The sequence below is a fragment of the Dermacentor albipictus genome, chromosome 7, assembly GCF_038994185.2.
Source record: "Dermacentor albipictus isolate Rhodes 1998 colony chromosome 7, USDA_Dalb.pri_finalv2, whole genome shotgun sequence".
Classification (NCBI taxonomy): Eukaryota; Metazoa; Arthropoda; class Arachnida; order Ixodida; family Ixodidae; genus Dermacentor; species Dermacentor albipictus.
In genome coordinates, this window is record NC_091827.1 from 102,591,226 (window position 1) to 102,614,250 (window position 23,025).

Genomic DNA, 23,025 nt, shown 5'->3' on the forward strand with positions numbered 1-23,025 from the left:
GTTCATCGGCGTTCGCGTCGCGGGACATTTTGGATACTGCCTCTTCGATCTGATTGGTGTAATCTTCGTCAGGACCGGGGTCCTTCGTTTTTAGCTGTACGAAGCCGATATCGCTCGCCGGTAGTTCGTCTCGGACCCTGCGATTGCTAAAGGCTGTTATTAGAGTCTCTCCAACACGATGCGCACTGTGTGCGCTTGGTGCGTGACCCGACGGCTCACTCACCGATGGCTGAACGGGGACGAGGGTGACGTCGTTAGTGGCGTGGAACGTGACGTCAACATTCGCAGCGCGGCGCCAGTCCGAACCAAGAATCAGATCCATGGCGCCTGGCAACGGCGCGATCACTACCTCCTCAAGTCGCACGGTCGATGTTCCGATGGTCACGTTCAGAGTCGCCACTCTCGCCGGTCTGATGCACCGGTCGAGCACTTCTATTGTTTCGGGAGACGTCCAGGGTCGGGGATGAACCTCAGGGCCCACGGAGCTCTCGCCGAGGACGGAGACGTTGGAGCCGCTGTCTATGCAGACTCTGACCGGCCGGTTCTCAACGAAGCCCTTCACGATGGGTAGGGTGCCGCCCGTCGATTGCAGGAAGCAGTTCGCTTGCCTGGAGGTTGTGCCGGCATTGCCTGCGTCATATCTGGCTTCTCGGCGTCGTTCCGCGTGGATTGTGGCCTCTGTCTTGGGTCTGGTGCACTCCCTCGACAAATGTCCCATATTGCCGCAGTTAAAGCAGGCTCGTGCTCGCGCCGCTCGAACTGGTTCTCGGTGTTCGCGCCGCATTGACTGATCGCTCGGCCCGGGACGTCCGTCGTCAGCTGCCGCTCTGTTCTCGTAGCTGTTCCTTGTTTGGTTTCGTTGGCTCTGTTGCCCAGCTTGAGATTGTCGGAACTGCGCTGTTTGCGTCGTTATTGCTTTACGCCGCCTGGTGTCGAGCAGCGCTGCGCGGTCTATCAAATCAATGACGCTGCTGCAGGGCTGTGCAGCGAGAGGATTCGCCCAGGTGTCGTCTTCGATCCCGCTGAGTATCAGCGAAATTCTCTCTTCATTCGCAAGCGGGTACGGAGACTTGTCCAGTAGAGCATTTTTAGAGTACATGTACTCCACTAGGGTCTCCGAATTGCGCAGTTTTCGTGAAGCTTGCAGGTCCAAGAACTCCTGCATTGTTAGCTTCCGGTCGAAACGAGAGGCAAGTGCTTTCTTCCAAAGGTCCCACGTTTCACATGCCATACCGTAAGAACTGTGCCAGTCCCTTGCGGCACCTTGCAGCCGGGTTGCCGCCGTTGCGAGCGTTAACGATGGGGACCAGTGGGCCAGTGCAGCAATGCGTTCCACCTGCGCAATCCACGTTTGGACATTTCGTTGTACATCACCGTCGTACTCGGGGATGGCGGATGCGGTATCGTTCGTAGACTGGATCAGCACGGGCGGAGCTGGCGCGGACATTCTTGACAACGCTTCCGTCATCTGCAGCTGCGCGCGTGCGAACATGGCCACGATTTCAGTCATGCTTGGCGTACCTTCTGGAGCTGTGGTGGTGGTGTTCTCCGGCGAGGGCTGTGGAGGTGCGCCACGGTTGACTTCAGCAGGCCGTTGGTTCGCGGCCATAGCGGGGGCTTGGATCCCGTCGTAACGTTGGGAGCCCGTTTCGTCCCCAGCTTGCGCCTGCGTTGGCTTCGGTGCCGCCGTTGTGTCACTCGTTGCGTGTGACCCGCGTTGCTGGGTTAGAAGCCGTCGCAGTTGGTCCACCTCTGCACGCAGACTCTCGATCATAGCCGGCGCCTTGGAGTCCGCCTTTTCGTGGTCGTCGCCGTCAGCTTCGGTCTGGAGGCGAGTGTTGTCGTCTTGGAGACGGGTCACGAGATCGTCCTTGCGGCCGCTGCACGGAAGTCCACGCATTCTCAGCTCGTCAGTCAGCTGTTACTTTTTCAGGGCGCTCAGAACTTCGCGGACAGTTGATTTCATCGGTGAATAGATGAATGTCGACTCCGAGCTCACCGATGGCGTTCTGCTGGGCTCCGTGGTGGCCGCTCGTTCTTCGTTCGGGAAAAACGCGTCTGCAGATCCTGTCGGCTGCGCCATGACAGCAAATGAAAAAGGCTGGATTCTTTCTCAAATGCAAACTGTTTATTATCTGCAGAGCGTCGGCGTGAAGCGTGTTGCTGCCTTCCTCGGCCGCGTCTCTCGTGCGTCTCCCCGTGCCGTCCCTCGTGCTCGGATGACCCCCGGCTCTTCTCTCTCGCCTCGCTCGAACCCCCGTGTCTACTCGTGGGTCTCTTCTTACAATCCCGGGAACTATAGCAGGGCATCGGTGCGATGAGTCTTTCCTCGTGTTTACTCAAGGGTCTCTTGCGGGGAGCAAAGTACCATGCGGGGCGTCTCGTGATCTACGGGATTGCGGCGGTGGAGCTCGCTGCCTGACAGGTCGGCGTAAAATGCGTGACGGCTAAGTTATGAGAGTGCGCGCCGCTCACACAGTCAATGATGCAGTTAATGACAAATAGCATCCTGGTTGGCTATAACAATGTAATGTGGCTGTATACGGGCCTAAAAGCAGTAGTAAAATAAATATCTATTAAAGGTTACTGTGATCACACAGCACTAAAGAAGCTGCGTGAATTGTGCAAGGAAAACCTTGTGAGGAAAAATCTCATGAGCATGACGATGGGCAGGCTGAAGTTTCTTAATGAACTTGTTGTAAATGCTATACTCGCAACAGTGCTTGATAAGCTTAAAATACTGCTCGACAAGCTTAAAAGTCTCTGCTTCCAACTTTTGTTTGTGAATGCACTCACCTCAATAGGGCGACCCCACGGAACTTACATTGACTTGATCACACCGATGGGCGTGGCTCACGTGCTGCATACGTCCCAAGTACCACAGACTAGAAGCAAGCAAACAACATAAAATGAGTTTACAACCTTTGGAAGTGTAGAAGTGCAGGCCACCTCGTGTAGCATTGTAAAAAATTAAACATTGCAATATACAGCACAGAGAGCAAGGCGAAACAACACAAGCACTAACATGCAACCAAAAGTACAATGATACACTGCCCTCCGCTGCCTGAGTAGTGAGTGTTGTACACAAAGCACTAGTGCACCTGCGGTGCATCTGTGTGCATACCACACTGTGGTGTCTGCAGTGGCCTTAGTGAAATGGACAGTGCACTTGAAGCTACAAACACTGGTGCTTTTTCCTGTTGTCTCATCTTGCACGCTATTGAAGTCCAACATCCGTGACGCCAGTGCTCATCACGCCAGTGTTGTGACATGCCTAATCGCTGCCAGGGCGCAGTTTCTGCTGAGCAGCAGGTGCCTACACATCCCCCCCCCCCCCCAAATTCTTAGAACACCATCTCAGGAGCAATGGGCAATGTTAAACATTGCTATCACTTCAAACGCTTCACCTTTTGGGCGAAATTGCCTGTTTTCTTTTTTACTGTCGCATAATAAAGGACACTATTGCAGCAATATCAGATTGATTATTTTCCATCACACTTTGATCAAAGGCTGAGTGATAGGAGGTGCACGCAAAGCTGCAAATAAAGCAAAAGCACAAAGTTTTTTTCAGTGCAACAACAATACCTGGCAGACAGCTGACTCAACATCACAGACAAGTCATGCCATAGCTACGAGGTCTCTACCAGCTTAAGATAAAGAGTTCCTCCCAAAAGTCACATTTTGGCACATGCGGGTGCAGGTAAGTGGTTTGGCACACGAGGGCATCATTGGCACAGCGCTTCCATCCCTGTCTCTCTTCCAATAAACGGCCAGAAACATACAAACCACAAAGTGCAAGGAAGAGCCTAAGAAAGTTATTGCTTTAAAACCATTCCCATTTGCCAAGACAGCAACTATCAAAGGCAATGTAACCAAACAGCTTATATTCACATATGCGCTGCAACAGTGTTTCATGAAGCACCAATTCCTTTGGTCCACAACACATGCTGCTAAACCACACTCCGCAAGTTCTTCCTTATTAGAGAACAAAATGTATAGCACCATCTCCCATACAGCTGGTGCCTACAGTAAGTATGAGAATCATACTCTTTTGATGTACACGGTTCTGTTACAAACATGCTGACATTTAACATTAGTAGCTAGACTGCCCAAAGTTTACTACTGAGGAAACAGCTCTTCTTGGCAGTTTTAAACATCTATGGTGCTGATATGGGCTGACTCGGTGTTCCAGCAAGGGCACTGGATGCTCAAGTGGGTGGCGTTTCATCTCCTCCCCAGACTTGCTAGTGACAGTGATCTGCTGTGCAAGTAGTGACAGTGATGTTTAGCACTAGTTGATTGTAAAACTTCGTGAGCTAGACGCAATTAACTTGGCCCGTTCTAGTCCCGTTCATTGCTTCACTAACTTACAACCCTTCTAACTTCTGTGGCAAATTTATCCCCTAAATACAGCCCAGGGCAACACCCATGCAAAGCAATTGCCAGCATGTCTTTATGAGGTTGATGTCCACCTGTAGCTAACCACAGAGTTCCTTACAAGCATTTCTGGAGGCACACTAGTGATAGCATTTTTGGGAGAAGCAAGCAAGGCGGCTCAACCAGTGCAGGAATGATAGGTTGACTTCCGTTAATTTAACCCTGACTGGACCAACAAAATCAATCAAGTTATCCATCGAGCTAAATTAAACAAGATGCAGAAAAAAGTCGCAGTTTTGGCCGAAAGGCGAAGCAGCGATTGTGATAGTAAATTATTAAAGAGCTATACGAAGTAAGGATAGTAGTTTTAACAGCCGTATAAACTTGAAAACATTCACTTACCAACTAAATTAACAAGAACAGCGTCGTGCACACACAGGCAAACATGAAAACATGAACACATCTCACTCGATGACCGCAAAACACCGGTGTGAGGAAGTGCAGCAGAAGCAGCAGTGAGCAAACTGACTCATGTGCCGCCTCTTGCTTCAACGCGAACTAAGCGGCGAGAACACAGTGCACCAAAGCTATCAGCCTTCGGCGCACATGGACTCTGTGCCCATTGCAGATCGCTTTCAAGATAGAACTCATGTAGCCACACTCAACCATGCTATACGCAGCCACCCCTGGAAGAGAATGCTGGAGTAGAATGAGTAGTGCCTTGCGCACAATGGAAGACCTATGGAAGGCTTCCCCCATGTCTTCCTCCCTTGCTTACGCAAGGTTGAGCCACCATCCTCAGCTCACCCTCGCACATTATCAGTCGCACACACGGCATACAGCACGCCACCACGATGTTATCGCATACGACGTCAGTGACGAAAAAGTACCTGGCGTGTCCGTATAATTGCGGTTGCAATTAAAATACTAAAACATGCTGCCAATTCATTTTGCAGTATTTGCCTATGTCATAACATGCCCTCAAATCAAAAATGTACACGCTTTCTATGAGCATAATATAGAGAGCTAATGTAGAAATGACATTGAGGCTGTTAAATAATGTATAAATTCAATGTGCACCAGACTTTAAGCAAGAAAAATGGTCAAGGGTCTAATATGTGGTGCACAATAACAGCCGGTTTTCTAGACAGGATTCACCGCAATACATTCATGTTATGCAGTTAAGCATAAAGTACTGCAAAAGCGATTTGGGTTTCTTATTCGGTTGCACCACAAACACAATTTTCAGCCCAATATTCATGAAAAAAAAAAAGGTGTACGTTAGAATCGGGGAAATCTAGTAATCAGACATTGTGAATAACGGTTATTGCTTGAAAATCTTTCTAGAGCAGGCTGAAAATAGACGTTTTCAACAGGAGATGACATTCAATGTCCTCCAAGCAATGCCAAGACAAACACAGCCACCAAAGGAGTCGCTATTGGGGATACCATAGGGGTCAGGCACATGCATGCTCACTGGTTCAGTTCGAATTACCTGATGCAGGCAAATATATTCAAGACTGATATAACAAATGCTTGGGCCCACAGAAATGCATGAATGCTGGCCAGGACCTTTAGACATGATCCAATGAACCAAAAAACCGAATTAACTGCAGTGGAATTAATGAAAGTCCACTGCACATGGATTTGTTTAAACTTTGTACTGGCTTCAAACAGCTTTGCGATACTGCAAATTGATCATTTTCGAATGCAACAATCCGCAATGATAGCACATGGTAGTGAAAACTGATTGCTTTTGTTTTTTTAAAGGAAGTATGCTAAGAAATTTAAAAAGAAAAAGTGCAATAAATAGCACCACAAGGACTTTGAAAGCCATAAGCACAAAGATTTGGCAAATCTGTGCACTAACCATAATTTCTTCCATGATAGCTGAATGATAGCAGCATCCCTAGTAATTTTTGTAAAAAACTATCTAGCTAACAACCGTTAGCTAGATAGCTTGCCATGCGACTGCCTGCTACTTTCATGCTCGGAAAAACACTTATGTAACACGTATTGAGTGAAAGAAAGCTGTATCTGGAGCTTTTCATGTTGCTCTACAATTTTCTCATTGAAACTTTTCATGTAATTATATTTGAGAAGCTGATTAATTAATTAGTATTGTAATTAGGTAGATTTTTTTAAAATATGAATACCTCCAAGTGACGGCAAACAACATTACCTTGCTTCTGTTCAGCTACGTGGCATTCACGTACACTTAAACTCCGGCTAAAGTTAGCTGGGGCACCATTTAACAATGATTTAAATACCGAAAAAATTCAGGGGTTTTATGTACTAAAACCACAATTTGATCGTGATGCCCGCCGTAGTGAGGGACTCCGGATTAGTTTTGACCACCTCTTTAATGAGAACCCAATGCACGGTACATGCACAGTTTTGCCTTCCACCCCCACTGAAATGTGGCCACCATGGCTGGGACTCGATCCCGCGCCCTCGGGCTTAGTTGCACAACGCCATAGCCACTACACCGCCGCAATGGGGGATCGAAACACATCAAGGATACACGGGAGGGGAGAGTCAATCACAAATCCACTGATACACACCATTATGCTACGCCAGCAATGCAGTCACTGAACTCTGAGGAGTGAGTATCAAACTCAGAGTTCACCATTCAAGAAAGGGGAGTCAACACCAGCATCAAGGAGGAGGCCATGCCTTCAGCGAGGAGTGAGACTTGGGATACACTGGCACATAGCACCCAGGGTAGTTGCGAACTGGAGACCAAGTTCAGAGGGAAATCGAATTCGCCCGTACCCTCCAACGAAATAGCACAGGAAATCAGAACAAGCACTGGCTTGACAACAGAGATATGCCAATCAAGAGTCAGAGTGCATATGCAGTGCCTACGTCAATGGGGATGAGAACTGCCACCAGTTGAAGTGAACCACTTGACAGACCGCCAAGCAGAACCATCGAGTCCAGTTCTGAACTATGAATGATCTAATAAGAAATCTTTGTGCAACCAATTACTCAAAATTGGAAGTGTGGGATGCACAGGGAGCTACTGCGGTTACTCATGCCACTCTAGTTCGCCCTGTGGTGTGTGTTTCTCTTCTGTGTGTTTCGCCAAAAGTATAAAGCCCATGCAACCAATCTTGCACGCAACAACGACAAGCGGCACGATGGAAATGGCTGTCGCGTTCACTCATCGCCTACAAATCGCACCCCATGCGAGCGATGACTTCGAGCGACGTCTCCCGAGTGTTGCCGGCATGAGGGCAGCAATATAGGCACAGAAACTAGCATTACACGTGCGTTATTAACTTAAGTTGATGTGTTTTACTGTAAAAAGCAGCATAAAATATTTCTGACAATCTTCCAGTAGGTTCTTATCCTTGCACTATAAAAATTAAATCGTTTGCTCGTTCCGTGCCACAATCAGTAGTACTTGAGCAATGTACATCCAGTTCCGGCTTCGCACTATTGGCTAGTAGCTCATAGCACTTCTGGGTGACGAGCGGCGAATTCTAGATTTGTAGAACTGAGCGATCGTGCGACAAGACCGAGCGATCTGCTCAAGCGACGGCCCGATCCATCCCTCCAAGCTGTCGCTCGTCGCAGTCGCACAAAAAATCACTTATTGAGTTTAGCCTAAAATGTTGCGCAATCCAACCTCTAATATGCTATAACAACACACCCAGTCTTCAACCTTGGCAAATACTCATGCTGGCCACTCTACCTTGTGGCCAGCATGAGGTCCAAGGCAAAGTATGGGAAGGTGCAAAGAAAATGGAAAATGGAGATCAAACCAGGGACTTGTCAGAAAATATGAACAGACTGCAGCACAGGGAAGAAAAGGACACGAACCATGAAAAGAATCAAAAGAACTACACTGCCTGAACATGAGAACAAAAATTGTGAAGTATCAGATCATAGACAGGCACGAAGTCACTGCAGTGTGCTTTGCAGATATGCATTATAGAAATGGCAATACTCCACCACCACACACAAATTATGTATGGGAAGGCCTCAAGCATGGTGAAAGAGAGGGTAAAGGTGGAGGGATATGTTCTCTCATCAGTACCAAATCACAGTGGACAATAGCAGTGCAGTCTTGTGCAGAACATATGTGAATGGCAGCGCAGCTGAGATAACAAAGAGTGGCTTTGGAAGTCGTTTACCTTAGCGGAGGCCTAGAAGTACATATGAGCATAATACTAAAATTTCGGCATGCGTAGAAGGGAACATAGTGAATTTAGTCTTTACTATGATCCTAGTGGGGGATTTCGATGCTCTCGTAGAGGAGCTGGACATGGCCACAGATCGGATGGCCAGGTTGCTCTTGAAACAGGCCAGAAAGGATAGCCATGGTCACGGTGAACACTACCCTTAAATGTACTTGCAAGATCCCCAGGGAGGTTAGAGACAAAACCGGCTCACCCACATCAGGCTCACCCACAGACTACGAAGGGCAGAGGACATGGAAGGCACAAGGGTTGGTGAAACATGGATAGTGAAAGAAATTGAGAGGAAAGGTAGGAAAGCTAACCAGAGGCGTGTCCTGTTTGCTACCCTACACTAGGGGTGTAACTACACTGCGTATATACTACTGAAAATTGGTGAAACAAGGAAGTAGCAGCAGATTTAAAGGCACGAAAACAGGCACACAAACAACACAAGCTGGTCACAAACGAGGAGCCTGACTCAACTGAAATTGTTGATCACTGGCATAGCTATGACATAATGGCAAGAAAACCAGGCAGCTAATGCAGCATGCACTTACTGCAGTGCTGCAAAGTGGGACCATATTGCAAACCTCAGGTGTCTCCATGATCAGGCTCGTAAGGGTGCCAGCATACGACTACCTGAAGCTACAGTGTAATCACAGTGACATCGGCTTTAAGCAGGCTGTTTGATCATTACACTCGGGGGTCAGATCCAGCAATGGCAGAGGAGATTGGTGCCCTAAGAGAAATGCAGAATGGATTGAGTCTGGGAAGATGTCTAGCAGACCACCTATACGTCACACCTCAGGCAACAGAAACAACTAGACTTGAGGGTCAAGAAATAGTAATGGCTTTCTTAGGTGTTACTCAGAACTGCATTGAGCACAAGAGATTGCGGTTGCTAGAGAGCTTGCCTCCCATCTTGCAGGCCGTATGTACAGATTACCAGGCTGTGTGTACTTAACTGGGAAAGTGGCAGCACTCATCTAATAAGAGGTCCAAAGGCATTGTGGACAGATGGGGCTACCCAATGCCCCCACTGCTTTTCATGTTATTCATCTCTGGCATGGAAAGGCAGCTGGGAGTGTGAATGAAGTTTCCACTTCTTGCAAATGGGAATAAAGGGCTCACCAAAAACATGTTCTGCCTGCTCTGTTATACACAGATGAGATTGTGCCACTGGCACATAGCCCCACCAACCTCTTAACAATACTCAGTATCTTCTTAGATGAGGTATATCTTTCAGTCTGCACTTCCGTGTTGAAGGGACCGTGAAACGATTTTCACGATTTTGTACAAACGTACTGAGTCATTAGAGTAGGTCCTTCTGATCATTAATTGATGCATCTAAGTGCGCTGCATAAAAGCGTGTAATTTATTATAAGGTTTTAAAAATGTACATCGCTGACGATTGCAGCACATCACTGGACTGAATTTTAAGCCACCCCTAATTTGAAGTCATTTACCCCAATGACGTTAGTAGGGCGAGCTATCTGATTGGCTGCCCAGGGCATCACCATCAATAATTTTTCCAACTTTATGTTGAACAAATGTTGTTCGTAATAGCTGAAATGTTAGTTAATTTGTTTCTATAAAAACAAAGTAACAGAAAGAGCACACAAGAACAATTTCTCAGTACACTTAAGCACTTCCGGTACACAGCAAGCATCGTCTGCTTGTGTTACAATGTGCTCCATTTGGCGAGAGCTCCGCGGTCAGAGTTGGTCTCAGTCTTTCCGAAAGCACTACGATACAACTTTGTTGCGTTGTAGAATGCAAACGTAGCGACTGGCAATATGTCAAGCTGTGACATTGTGTCCCTCTGCAAGGCAGCAGACGAACGGACTGGCTGCAGCGCATCGGACTGCCGCTATCAAATTGGCGTGAGAATTTGTGCGTTCACGGCCGTCACTTTACACTGGAAGAATACTTAACACAATAGCGTCTCGTGAGTCCGGTATTAGGGTAAATGCAAGCGCAAGGGGACAGGGCCTGGCCGTTTGACCATGTCGTTTCACGGGATGAGCAGAAGCGCAAATGTGAATAGTCTGCACGGTGCAGCCACTTGGTGGCAGAGAGCTCAGCCACACACAGTAGCAGTAACGAAATGTATTCTTTGCTGGCTGGCAAAAATTTTTTGCAGGAGTGTAATCATTAACATTGTTTTTGTAAATGGTTAAAATGTTTTACACTTTGTTAGAGCAATATTAGTGCTTTGTTTGACTGGTTAAGCTCTGCGCCAACAGGTGGCTGGACTGTGCAGACCAATCAGGCCGCTCGCGTACATCTACGCTAAAATTACTTCATCAGCTTGAGTTTATGCCTCCAGCCATCCATCGATACGCCCAGCTCACCTGTGGTTACCAGAATACCAGACATGTTCGGCACAGCGTCCGAATGCTCGCAACGCGCGCTGCTTCGATAGCTCTTGTTTGGGATCGTCTGCCAAGCAGCTGGCGGAGAGTTTGAAGAGGCTTCGCGCGCTCGCGGCTACAGAACCAGAAGTCGACGACAGGACGAGCCATCATGACGCGGAGCGAGTTAAGGCGGAGCTTTGCCCCAATCACTCGGCAAAAGAGTTGAGGAGAAAATGCATGCCTATGAAGGAGGGTAACTTGTAATCGTCCGTAACTCTGTTAATTCGAGACGTTTCACACAAATTGTGGTGCAAATGATTAACTTTAGCTGTACCCTACGCATCTACAAAATTTGTCCGAACCGTTTCAGGGGCCCTTTAAGAAACCATCAAGAGTAGTGCACTTTGCAGTGTACAAGGAGACATTAACTAGCATATCTCAGATTGTTAGATTGCAACCACCCTCAATTCCCTTCACAGGTTTGAAGAAGAGGTCTGAGTAAAGGCTGTCACACTTCGGGATTTCCTTGGAATTTGGGCTTTGTGGTCATTGAGCATGTTTGAGACCATACGTGCCTGCTGAAAGACAGCAGTGATGATTTACCTAATATTCAGAAACTCAGACTCCTGCTTATCTTCTATGACAAGGCAGACACTTGAGACACAACAGCGTGAAGTGTGCCAAGCAGCATTGGGTGCGCGAACATTCACGCCAAATGACGCCGCACAAGGAGACCTCGGTCTTCCTTTGACTCCCATAAGGTCATGGCAAAGTTACCTTATAAGCTCTACATTGCTGCTATGCAGGGCTGCAGATGGGCTTGTGAAGCCTTCAAATATAAGTGCTTGCAGTGCCTTAACACCAAGTGGGTGAAGTGGACGAAAAGGCTGACCAAACATTACAGCCACTTCTGTTTGGCTCACAGAGCCTCTTCAAACGGCCTATCACCGGAAACTTGAGGACGCAAATAGCAGAAGTTGAGCTAGAAGCAAATGGCACAACAAAAGACTGCAATGGGCATTTACTATGTCAAAGAAGAGTGCCAAAGAGAAGGTGCTCATCTACCATAACTCCAGGGAAAGTGGCCTGCCGAGTGAGGCCTGAAGCACAGCCCTTTTTTTGTACAGTCACTGCGCTTGCGATTCATTACGGACTTCAACCCAATTCATTCCAGTGCAGCAGCAAAAGAAACCACCCGCCACATCCTGCATCTTCGAATTTTTGCCTTCGGTGCCTACGAACATTGCATGCTCCAAAGCCCCAAACACTTGCAATGTACAACCAGTCACTGGACTTAAGCCCAGAGGGCACATCCCACACTGGGAGGCTGTTGAGACAAAGAAATGACTGGAATCCTAGACTAGAAGACCCATTCATTCCTGCTTTTGTTTGTTTTATATTCCTTCAGGTAAAAACTAGTTCACACTTTTTTGTCGATCACACGATGCAAGAGGAATGGCAATACAGATCACCATGACCATGCTGGCTGCACTGTTGCGATTGCGCAGGGCTAGTGTTCGTTGTTGCCTCAAGAGAATAGGTTATTTTTACAAGATAAATGCCACCTTGCTGTTCTTTTTCAAATGAATTGCTTACAGTGCTCTAGTGTGTAAGCATGCTTTTGACAAGGGTAACACCATCCACGGCTCAAAGGTCTTCAAAAATTTCCCAGAACTCCGTTGACTTGGTCAATTATTGGTGACGCCAAGTTTAGCTCTACCGACCAAAGGCGCTAGGTTGTCATTGCATATTGCAGGAGACATTGCGCATTCGCAAGATAGCGCCACAGTCCCCCTTTGCCACCCCTGTCACTAGAACGATTTTTTTGCAAACACTGCTCCAGGAGGGCATGTGTAACTGGCAAACAGAGGCCTCAAAAGAGCACCTGAGATTATAGTAAAGCAGATGGTGCAAAATCTCCAGGACTCCCAAGGGGCAGCAGTTTTCGTGCAACTCTAGGAGCAGCCAATTTGGCACATTGGAGAAGGTTCGGAGCAAGAATTGTGCGTTTTGGAGCAGAAGGTACGCATATCAGAGCATGCTAGTTAAGGATCAACATGAGAGAGATACAGACAAATCAAGAGAACATGTTCTATTTTTGACTTGGCAGAGCACTATTAGGCTACAGCAAATCAGTTCTGCAGTAGCCCACAAGGTAGAGGAATGTTCACTAAAAGAAAAAAATGTCTCGCAGCTGGCAGAGGAAGCACATGTTTCTCGGAAACCATTATTAAGTTACATACACTGGACAAGCCAACTAAATATGGCCAAGAAAAAAAAAATAACCAAGAAATTTATGCAAACAGCGCCCACAATATGTTGATAGGCTATTGTTAATGCTAGTCCAGAGTTTCCTTTTCCATTGTGTACAAACTAATACTTACGTTTAATTTAACATTAATTACCTGACTTTTTGAATAAGTATATTGAATAATGCAAATCCTAGGTTGCTTTAAATCCAGTTATCGCTCATTTTCAACATCCTTCACAAATTTTCATTGACATCTTGTCAATCAGGTGAGTTTATATAGTTTACTTATTGGCATGTTCATGCAGAATGAACAAGAAATAGTGACTATGACAACCATGAACAACACCCAACATATACTGAATGCCAATTGCATAATGCCCTCCGTTATTGCATTCTTGGCGACTTTCAATTGGCGTAGCCAGGTACCACAGAATAAATGTGAAGTTACTTTGTTGGTCATTGCGCGTTTGCCAGTACTTCAAATAACTTGGGGGAAAGAAGTAACAAAATAAACTGACATTTATGAAAAGAATACAGGGGAAAAAAGTGTCCAGTGGCTTTTCAATCAGCATCACCAACCAATATTTTGCAAAACCTCAATTATCAGGGCTGCCCCATAAAGTCAGTGACACGGCAACTGGTATTTTGAATACCAAGCAATGGTTTCTTAAGATTTTCCGACTTGAATTGCGCAAGTCGTGTCGTGAACATCATTGCCGCGAATACAATTTATGTCTGCACATTCTCTGACCCTTTGCAACCACCATTGGGATGCTACGATAGATTGAAACTGAAGCTTTACATCCTCAGTTTGTGACCGCGAAAGTAATATTGTATGGTGTGGTACCCGGATTTCAAGTTTGAGTCTGATTACGGTTGTCATTGGACGTTCCTGGTCAAGAAGTTTCCCGAAAGCAAGCAGCTCGTTTGTTAGCATGCCCGCACTACCATCAGGGTACATGGTGTGGTGCACATGCGAAATACATTTTAACGTTACACACACGGTGTTTGCCATTAATCGACGCAGATTTACCAATGGGGCTTACAAGTGAGTACAACTTATTCATTCAGCTGAGAGGGTGGCTTTCTTTCTCCTGACTGCCCCCTAAAAAGAATGCCAGTTGAAATCATCTTTAGCAGGTTCGCACATCATGCAAATGCATAAATTATTTGTAATGCATTGTATAGCACAAAGGATTTTCATTTTCCTAAGGCCAAGTTATGATGCCCCACCAAACACACCCACATTTCAAAGATGCCGACACTGAAACGCATTGTCTTAGCTTGACTTCTAGGACTTAATGGTGGTCCACACATGGCTGTGTGGTTGCCACTGAACACGAACATCCTACAAAATTTAGCGACTTCATTCGATGTTAGCATTCTGGCGCAAGTTGGCACAGCTTGATAGTTTGACGTAGCACTTCCACCCTTGAAACCTCGAACCAGAGCGGTCCATGGGTATGCGATGACGACCCCGGCACACCGAGGATTCTCGAGCCCCGAACTACCCGAACCCACGGTCCAGCCCTGCCTCCAAATTTAGTCCCCTTGCTGCCCCCGGGTGTCCTGGAGGCGCCACCAAGTATACCTAACAATTATAAATTGTTACAATGTGTAAAAAAAAGGAAAAGAAACGATTAAAGAAATAATAGCCCGCCGACTGCAAGGCACCGGCCCGCGCAGTCGAAATCAGTTTCTCGCGAACAGATGGAGGAGCTGCAGAAAAAAGCTGTTCTTGACAGCCTGACGAAGTCGCAGCCCTTACGCCTTCGAACGCTGCTGTGAATCGGGCAAGGCTTCGCTTATCAATTTCAAGCAAGCCATGAAACGGGCACGTTCCTCTTGCTGTTCATAGCGGCGGCTCATCTCCGTCGTAGACCAAGCAGTTGGTGTAAGCAAATCTTCCAGGGAGCTGAAAGAACGCACCAACGACAGTGTGACTCGAACGATGAAAGTCACCGTGTTCGACAGCTCGGACAGCGAGCTATTTGCATAATAGTGTCATTTAATCTCTCTCACAATCTCCCCGTGTAGCAGTGTCGACTTCGAAACGCAGTGCGACACCATCAAAAGAAACGGTAGGTTCGCTGCTATACTGGTGCAGTAACTAGAGACGACGCAGAAATTAGCCGCACATCAACAGTTTTTACAGTTGCAGACTACACTTGATTATAGTGAATATAGAAACCAGAACGGAACTTGGCAATCGCTGGAGTTTGATAAGCAGCCACCGATGAGAAAGCAAAAACTAGGCAGAAATTGCGCGGATCTGACAGCGGGACTGTGAAGCATACCTCGTCTCCTGGCTTCCCATAGTCGCAGCGAAATCTGTAGCAGACACCCAGAGTTCATTGAACACGGTAGATGCGTGCGCTGAAAACCACGAACTTGGCTGCTAAACGAACGTGGTAACGAGCGTTTTGGAGGTTGACCACGTCGAGCATAACACGACTGCGGGAGGGCGTTCATCGTTACTAGCACAGAAGCTAAACAGTTGAGAAACATTGTATATTGTTCACTTTAAGCCGCACACCGCAGGTTTCAACGAAAACCAACAAGAGTTCAACATAATTAGTGCCGGCCGCGCTGGCGTTTTTCTACCTTCTGCACGACCTTTTGTTTATGTCACGTGTTGTTAATGGTCCCGCCATGGGCGTCTTGCGCTGGAGGATGGATGGATGATTGAGTCTCAACCCTTTGAATCGGATGGATGGATGGATGGATGTTATGAGCGTCCCCTTTGGAACGGGGCGGTGGCTTGCGCCACCAAGCTCTTGCTACTATGCTGCCTAATATCCTACCTAGGTTAACCAATGAGAAAAAAAAAACACACTATGAACTACCACGTACAAATTTTCTGATACCCTATTGCGAACTGTGCTTTTGTACGTCTCCGTCCTTTGTCGTTTCCCTACTTTTCTTCCACCAATCCTCCAATCGCCTCTTACTGATGTCTATTGCGGACCTGTTTGCTTTACCCACGTGGCTTTACCACTGCTCCCGCTGAACCCGAGGGCTTCAAGGAGGCCAGTGGTGCCTAAATCGACCGCTGGATAGATGTCTTCACATTCTAATAAAATATGCTCCGTCGTTTCCCTAGCTTCACCGCAGCAAGCACATGCTTCTTCTTCCTTCTTATATCTCGCTTTATACGTGCGTGTTCTAAGGCATCCCGATCTGGCTTCGAAAAGTAATGAGCTTCCCTTTGAGTTATCATAAATGGTTTCTTTCCTAATTTCGTTTTTTCCCCTTAAGTAGTTACTCATGGCAGGTTTCTTTTCCATTGCCGCCACCCATGAGATTAATTCAGCCTCTCTGACTTTCCGCTTGACCTTCTTTGTTGCTGTGTTGCCCACCCCACAGGCCGCATACTTGCTGGTAAGCTTCCTAGTTCTTTTCCTCCACTGTGAATCAATGTTTTGCCTGTACAGATACCTGAACACTCTCCCAGCCCATTTACTTTCCTCCATATTCCTCAGCCGTTCTTCATACTCAATTTTACTAGCTGCGAGCTTCCCTCACTTCAAAACTAGTCCAGCCCATATCCCCTTGCACAGCTTCATTTGTAGTCTTCCCGTGAGCGCCCAATGCGAGGCGACCCACTGACCTTTGGTTCCCGTCGAGTCCTGATTGTACCCCTGATTTAAAGCAAACAACCGCATTTGCAAAAGTAAGTCCTGGAACCATTACCCCTTTCCACATACCTCGGAGGACCTCGTACCTATTGTATCCCCATAGCGCTCTGTGCTTCATTATGGCTGCATTTCTCTTCCCCTTGACTGTTATGGTTTTTTCCTGTGTTTCCATATATCCGTTGCCTTCGTTTATCCATATACCAAGGTATTTATATTCTGTTACCCGAGGTATTTCTTGGCCCTGTATCTCCACTGTCTGTTCACTGTTTTCATTGAATACAATAACACCTGATTTTCTAACACTACTAAATTTCAAACCTAAATTGTTGCCTTCCTGTCCACAGATATTAGCCAGACGTTGCAAATCACTTTGCTTGTTTGCGTGCAACACAATGTTGTCCGCATAAAATAAACCTGGGAGTTGTACCTGCCTGTTTGTATGAGAGATTAAACCCGATATTACTGCCTTCTAGCGCCCTCTCCATCCTCACCATGTACATCATAAACAGCAGCGGGGATAAAGGGCACCCCTGCCTCAGTCCCTTGTTGATATGAACTTTCGCCGCGCTGCTCATCCCTTCCCATTCAACGCAAACAGTATTTTCTAGGTAAATCTCTCTCAAAAGCTGTATACAATCGTTACCTATAGCCTTCGATCCCCTTCCAGAATATCCCACAAAATGCTGCAGTCTACGTTGTCGTATGCTCCTGTAATGTCCAAAAAGGCCACATACAACGGTCTGCTTTCTGCTTTTGATATTTCAATACACTGAGTAAGAACAAACAAGTTATCATCCAAACGCCTACCTATTCTAAAGCCATTCTGAAGCTCTCCCAAAATGTCATTATTTTCTGCCCATGCTTGAAGCTTTAATTTGATTGCCTGCATTGCTAGCCTGTATATTACCGATGTAATGGTCAACGGTCTATACGAGTGAATTCTGTCTTTCTCCCCCTTACCTTTATAAATTAAATTCATTCTACTTTGTCGCCAACTGTCTGGTATTCGTCTATCTTTTAAAGTTTTTTCAACTGCTTTCACGAGAGCTTCCTTACTTTTTGGTCCCAGTTCACTTATCAGCCTAACGGGAACCTCGTCTAGCCCTGTGGCTGTGCGCTTGGGAATTTTCTCTTCCGCTTTCTTCCAGTTTAAATTTGTAAGCACTAGCTCCTTTCCCCCTTGGGTCTCTTTCATGCTCTTTTTTTTCTTCAAATACAACCTCGTCCTTGCCTTGGAAAGATTCGGCTGTTACTTTTTGGATGTAATTTATTGCTGCTTCTCCTTCCAGTCTGTTTTCATCTTCGTCTAGGATATGTTGTTGTATTGTTGTTGATTTCCTGCCTAATAATTTTATGTGATTCCAAAATATTCTAGGTGCGGCCTTCTTTTTCTCACGTATTTCTGACAACCAACTTTCACTTTCACCTTTTAATTTTGCTTGCACCAGTATTTGAACCATAGACTTTTTCTCCCGGTATATTTCCCATTTACCGGTTACTTCATCCTGTGGCAACTGCGCCTTCTTTGCCTACCTGTGCTCTCGAGATGCTTTCTGTCTTTCGGCGATCGCTTCTCGTATCTCCTTGTTCCACCAGCTTTTCGGTTTCTTTTTTCCTTTCCAATGAACGTGTTGTTTCTCTTTCCGTATTTCTGTCGTTACTACACTTAGAAGCTTACCATACTCCCACCCGTTACTTGGCGACTTGCCAATTTCTTCCTCCACTCTAGTGACTATATTTGCTATTTGTTCAGCGTTCAAATTTGGGCTGGCCATTTTGCTTTCGTTGCTCTTTTTCCCAACTACATATCCCATTTTCAAAATGATGCGTTTATGGTCACTCCCTATGCTGCTGAACCCTTCCTCATCGCCCATTTCTCTCAACTTATCATGAATTCCTTCTGTCATCAGACAGTAATCAATGGTCGATTGCCGGTTTCCCACTTCCCACGTGATCTGTCCTTCACACTTAGGCCCTGTATTCACGATCACGAGGTTATGTTGCTCGCAAAGGTCTAGCATTGACTTCCCGTTATTGTCGGTATAGCCATCTAAATCCTGTATGTGGGCATTCATGTCACCTAATAGGACTATCTCAGCACCATTCCCGAAACCCCTAATATCAGCGTTTATGCATTCCACTAACTCTTTATTCTTCTCTGTGCAATTTATTCCGGTCCACAAATACGTAACTCCAAGCCAAGTTTCTTTCCCACTCATTGTACCTGATAACCAAAGATGCTCTTGACATTGTGAATTTACTCTTTTCCATTTGGCTCCCTGATGGATGAGCATTCCGACTCCCCCTCCCTTTCTTTCCGACTTAGTTCTGTTGCACCCTTCCCATACATAATTCTCAATAACTGGCGGCTCTTCTGAGTTTCTAAGGTGCGTTTCTGTAACCGCATACACCCCTATTTGTTCTCTATGTAACTGCTCCTCAATCTCTGCCCACTTTTCCTTTCTTCTGCCGCCCTGCATGTTTATGTAGCCTATTGCATGGCGAGCTCTTGTTCTTGCTTTCCTCCTTTTTCTCTTATCGACGGCGATGCTCTTCTGCTGTTCCCCTAGGGGACCTTCTTTATTACTACCTACTCTGACCTCCTGAGCGCCCGCGGGCCCCCTGAAAAAGCAACAGCGCGACCCCCAAGTCGCCAGCCCACTTCTCGTGCTAGCCTGTAATTGAAGTGGATCCCATCTCGTTTAAAACCACCACAACTTCTCACTTCCCTGTTTACTTCGACAACCTCGAAGCCTTTCTCTCGGCTCATTTTCCATATTGCCTCATTGGCAGCCATTACGGCTCTTTGTACGTGACTGTCACGCACAGGCACCTCCGGCACCGTGCACACCACGATCTGCACCTGAGGGGATAGCTCGCGCAAGTCGTCCACCCCCTTCGCCAAGCGCTGGGCTAGTCCTGGCCCTTTCCTGTTCAGGACGTCATTTAGCCCACCTGCTACTACGACAAGGTTGCGCACGTGGGCATTTTCCGTGAGCTTTTCTTTTGCTCGCTCCATGACAGAACCCAGTGTCTGCCCTGGAAATGTCCCCACCGCCACTCTTTTGTCGCCTTTCACCCTCTCCACAATTGCTTTTTTTCACCCTCTCCACAATTGCTCTCCACAATCGGGTGGCGGCGGCGCGCGCCACCTAGCCTTCACTGGTAACGCGGCGTGTACGCCGATGGCCGCGCCACTGGTGGCGGCCTTGCGCAGAACGCACGGGAGAGGAGCGAGTCGCGCGCTGTGGCACGCCGTAGTTTGTTGCGTCGCTGAGAGTGCTTCTCCGTCTTATTTGTGTTTTCAGAGCAAAATAGGCAACACCCTTCGCATGTGTGGGATGGCCAAAGCTTCCGAAGAATGTCGAAGAAGAATTGTTGCAGGGTGGGGGGCTCAAATACCAGCGAAAACGTGCCGGCGATATGGTTATATTTATTCCCCGCAAAGCCTCATCAGCATGCAGGATCAACGGTGGCAATGGATCGTCGCTTCGGCGCGAAATTTCTTGTTCTCATTCTTTCCTTTGTCGTATTCAAGGTATTCAATTGCTGCCTGAACCACTCGTGAAGACCTTTCGCGCTACGTTACTTTATCATGCTCGCTTTTCTTGTGACCGATGACAAGACATTAAATTCGGCGGCCTCTGCAAAACAAAGCTGCATCAATACAGCTTCTTAACTATATGAATTGGTTCAGCGGCTGTCGGACAGTGTGCATGGTCCCTTGTGGCACGTCACTAAAAAACCAATTAAACACTTAGCGTATATGCATAAAATGGCGCGACCACTAATATAACGTGAGAAGGGACTTTCGGTCTCACAAATAACTATATATATATATATATATATATATATATATATATATATATATATATATATATATATATATATATTACACGAAGTGATGCCGCAAGGAAACAGGAAACGACGTTTAAAAGCGGGTGCTCGCAAGGCGCAATTTATTCCTCGTTACTGCGAACTTCCGTCGCAAAATGCCGTGAAAGGACGAGTGCCTGCCAAATTACTCGTTGTTACTGCTGACTTCTTTGTCACCGTCGGCGATGACGGTTTCTGCCTCCATGCGACCAAAGTTATTCGGCAGGCTTCAGAAATACCCGTAATGGAATCGAATACGGCGAAGGCACTGTGCGACGATTCTCCGGGCGACTTCGAAACTCGCTCGCTTGGCGCGCCTGCACATCACCGCCGATCGTCTTGCACAAGGTTTCGATTAATACGCCGTAACCATATTGATGCGGCGCTAAGAGTGTTTAAAACCGGGAGGACAAAGGCGGCGCGAAATGAACAGTGAGAACTCCCAGCTCGCGCGCTCTTGCGCACGGTGAAATGTCAGCGTTAGATAAAGTAAAAGAAAAATAGCACACGTTATGTTCATGTCACGAACCCGAATATAATGCGACGCGCGTTACAAGGCTTGAAATTTCGGGGAAAAAACTCGCGCTATATTCGTGCAAATATTAAGTGCGTATCTCTCGTGTGTGGCCTCTTCTCTGGCTCACGCTGGTAGCAGCAAGTAAAGAACACCTCCTTTTATAGTAATGTTATTTCATTATTTCAATGGTCAACTCACCAGCATTCAGGCACTCCAGCTACGTGTGTCTCTGTGTGTGTTGTACCCATTCGCTACATTATGTCATTAATTACATATACTCATTTAGGCGTAAACCTCGTTTATGCATTAAGGTATATGTCTTTATCAATTAGACGTCATTTCGGACGTTCGGTGGTCTCGATTTGTCACGTAAGTACATCATAGCCCCATATAAAAACCAGAAAACATGTATATTCGAACGCGGAAACGTCAAATCGATCACGTCAAAACGTCAACGACTGTTTTTTTTTTTTCATATATGTGCCAGCTAGAAGAAGTGCGGGATATCTACCGGACGTTCATATGTAAAATATCCACAATGAGACTTCCGACGGATGCGATTTCGTATACTGAGGCAGTACATGCATGAGTCATATATTGTAATGACGAAGCTTTATTTTAGATGAGAGCTATAGGTTACGTGGCCGCCTGCATGCAGCGCGCAGTCTGCCATTTGGGAAGTGGTGCCATTGTCGAGAAGGCCCTTCCTCTTGCGCAAGAGCGATATATGAAAGCGCTATACGTGAAAACGTATAAAGTTGACAGCAGCAATTGATGGACAAGAAAAAAGAAGCCTATAAAATATTGCCTAATGTAAGCCGTTACATGTTTTCAGTCAGAAGCTTATAACTATATTAGATAAAGCTGTATAGGCAAAACTATACTGATTAAAAAAAATATTACAATTAAACTGTATACATTTGTTGCGACGCACTATAGCGTATGCATCCATGTTAATTCTTCCGCATGCAAGTGCTTTTGTGGTGCTGCCTTGGGTGCGTTTCTGAATTTCTCATCTTGGGCTCAGATAGATCGCACCGTTTATTCAAAATTTATTGACAACAGACACCGCTGGCTTCTCGGCCGCAAGCGCAGCCTACAGCGACCGAAAAGTTTCCCGCGCTTCTCCGCCTGCCTTCCCTGGTTGCGCACGTTTTGTATTTTTCTTCTTTTTCTTTCCCCTCCTAGCTCCATACTGCGGTTACCCGGCCACGCTACTCGGCCTTGGGCTCGGTCCTCCCTTCTTGCCCGCATTCTTCCCCGCCTCTGGACTATTTTCCTTTACTTTTTTTCCCCCCTTAGTCCGAGTCGCCAGAGCCTACATCAGCTTGTCGTTGGAAGTAGGCATGCGCGTTTACATTGCTTGTTCGTTCGCGCTCAAAGTTCCCCATGAGGTCGCATTCTTTCTTCTTGCATTTTTCACAGAGTGTTTAATTAGTATCTCTGCTTGCCACGGTTCATGCGAAAAAGACACCTACCCAGTCGAACCGAACCAACGGCGACCCAAGTAACCACGGATATCCGGGCGACGTCCGACGGACGTCCTTTCTGGATATTCGGGATGTCCGTGGGACGTCCATGAATATCCGACGTACGTCCGAGGGACGTCCCTGGGGAATCCAAAGGTAATCGCTTTGGCGTCCGTAGTACGTCCGACGCGGACATCCATCATGGACATTCAGGGGACGTTCAGGATATATATATATATATATATATATATATATGTATATATAAACAAATATATATATATATATATATATATATATATATATATATATATATGTGTGTGTGTGTGTGTGTGTGTGTGTGTGTGTGTGTGTGT

At 46.6% G+C, this 23,025-nt stretch overlaps 1 long non-coding RNA gene across 1 annotated transcript; it reads right to left on the minus strand.

Moving 5' to 3' along the window:
* Positions 1-2,479: 2,479 nt before the first annotated feature.
* LOC135917731 (uncharacterized) lies at positions 2,480-15,833 on the minus strand. Its single transcript, XR_010569384.2, has 2 exons — positions 15,470-15,833; positions 2,480-2,885 (listed from the first exon to the last, which is right to left on the minus strand). It is a non-coding gene; the product is annotated as an uncharacterized lncRNA (long non-coding RNA).
* Positions 15,834-23,025: the final 7,192 nt, after the last annotated feature.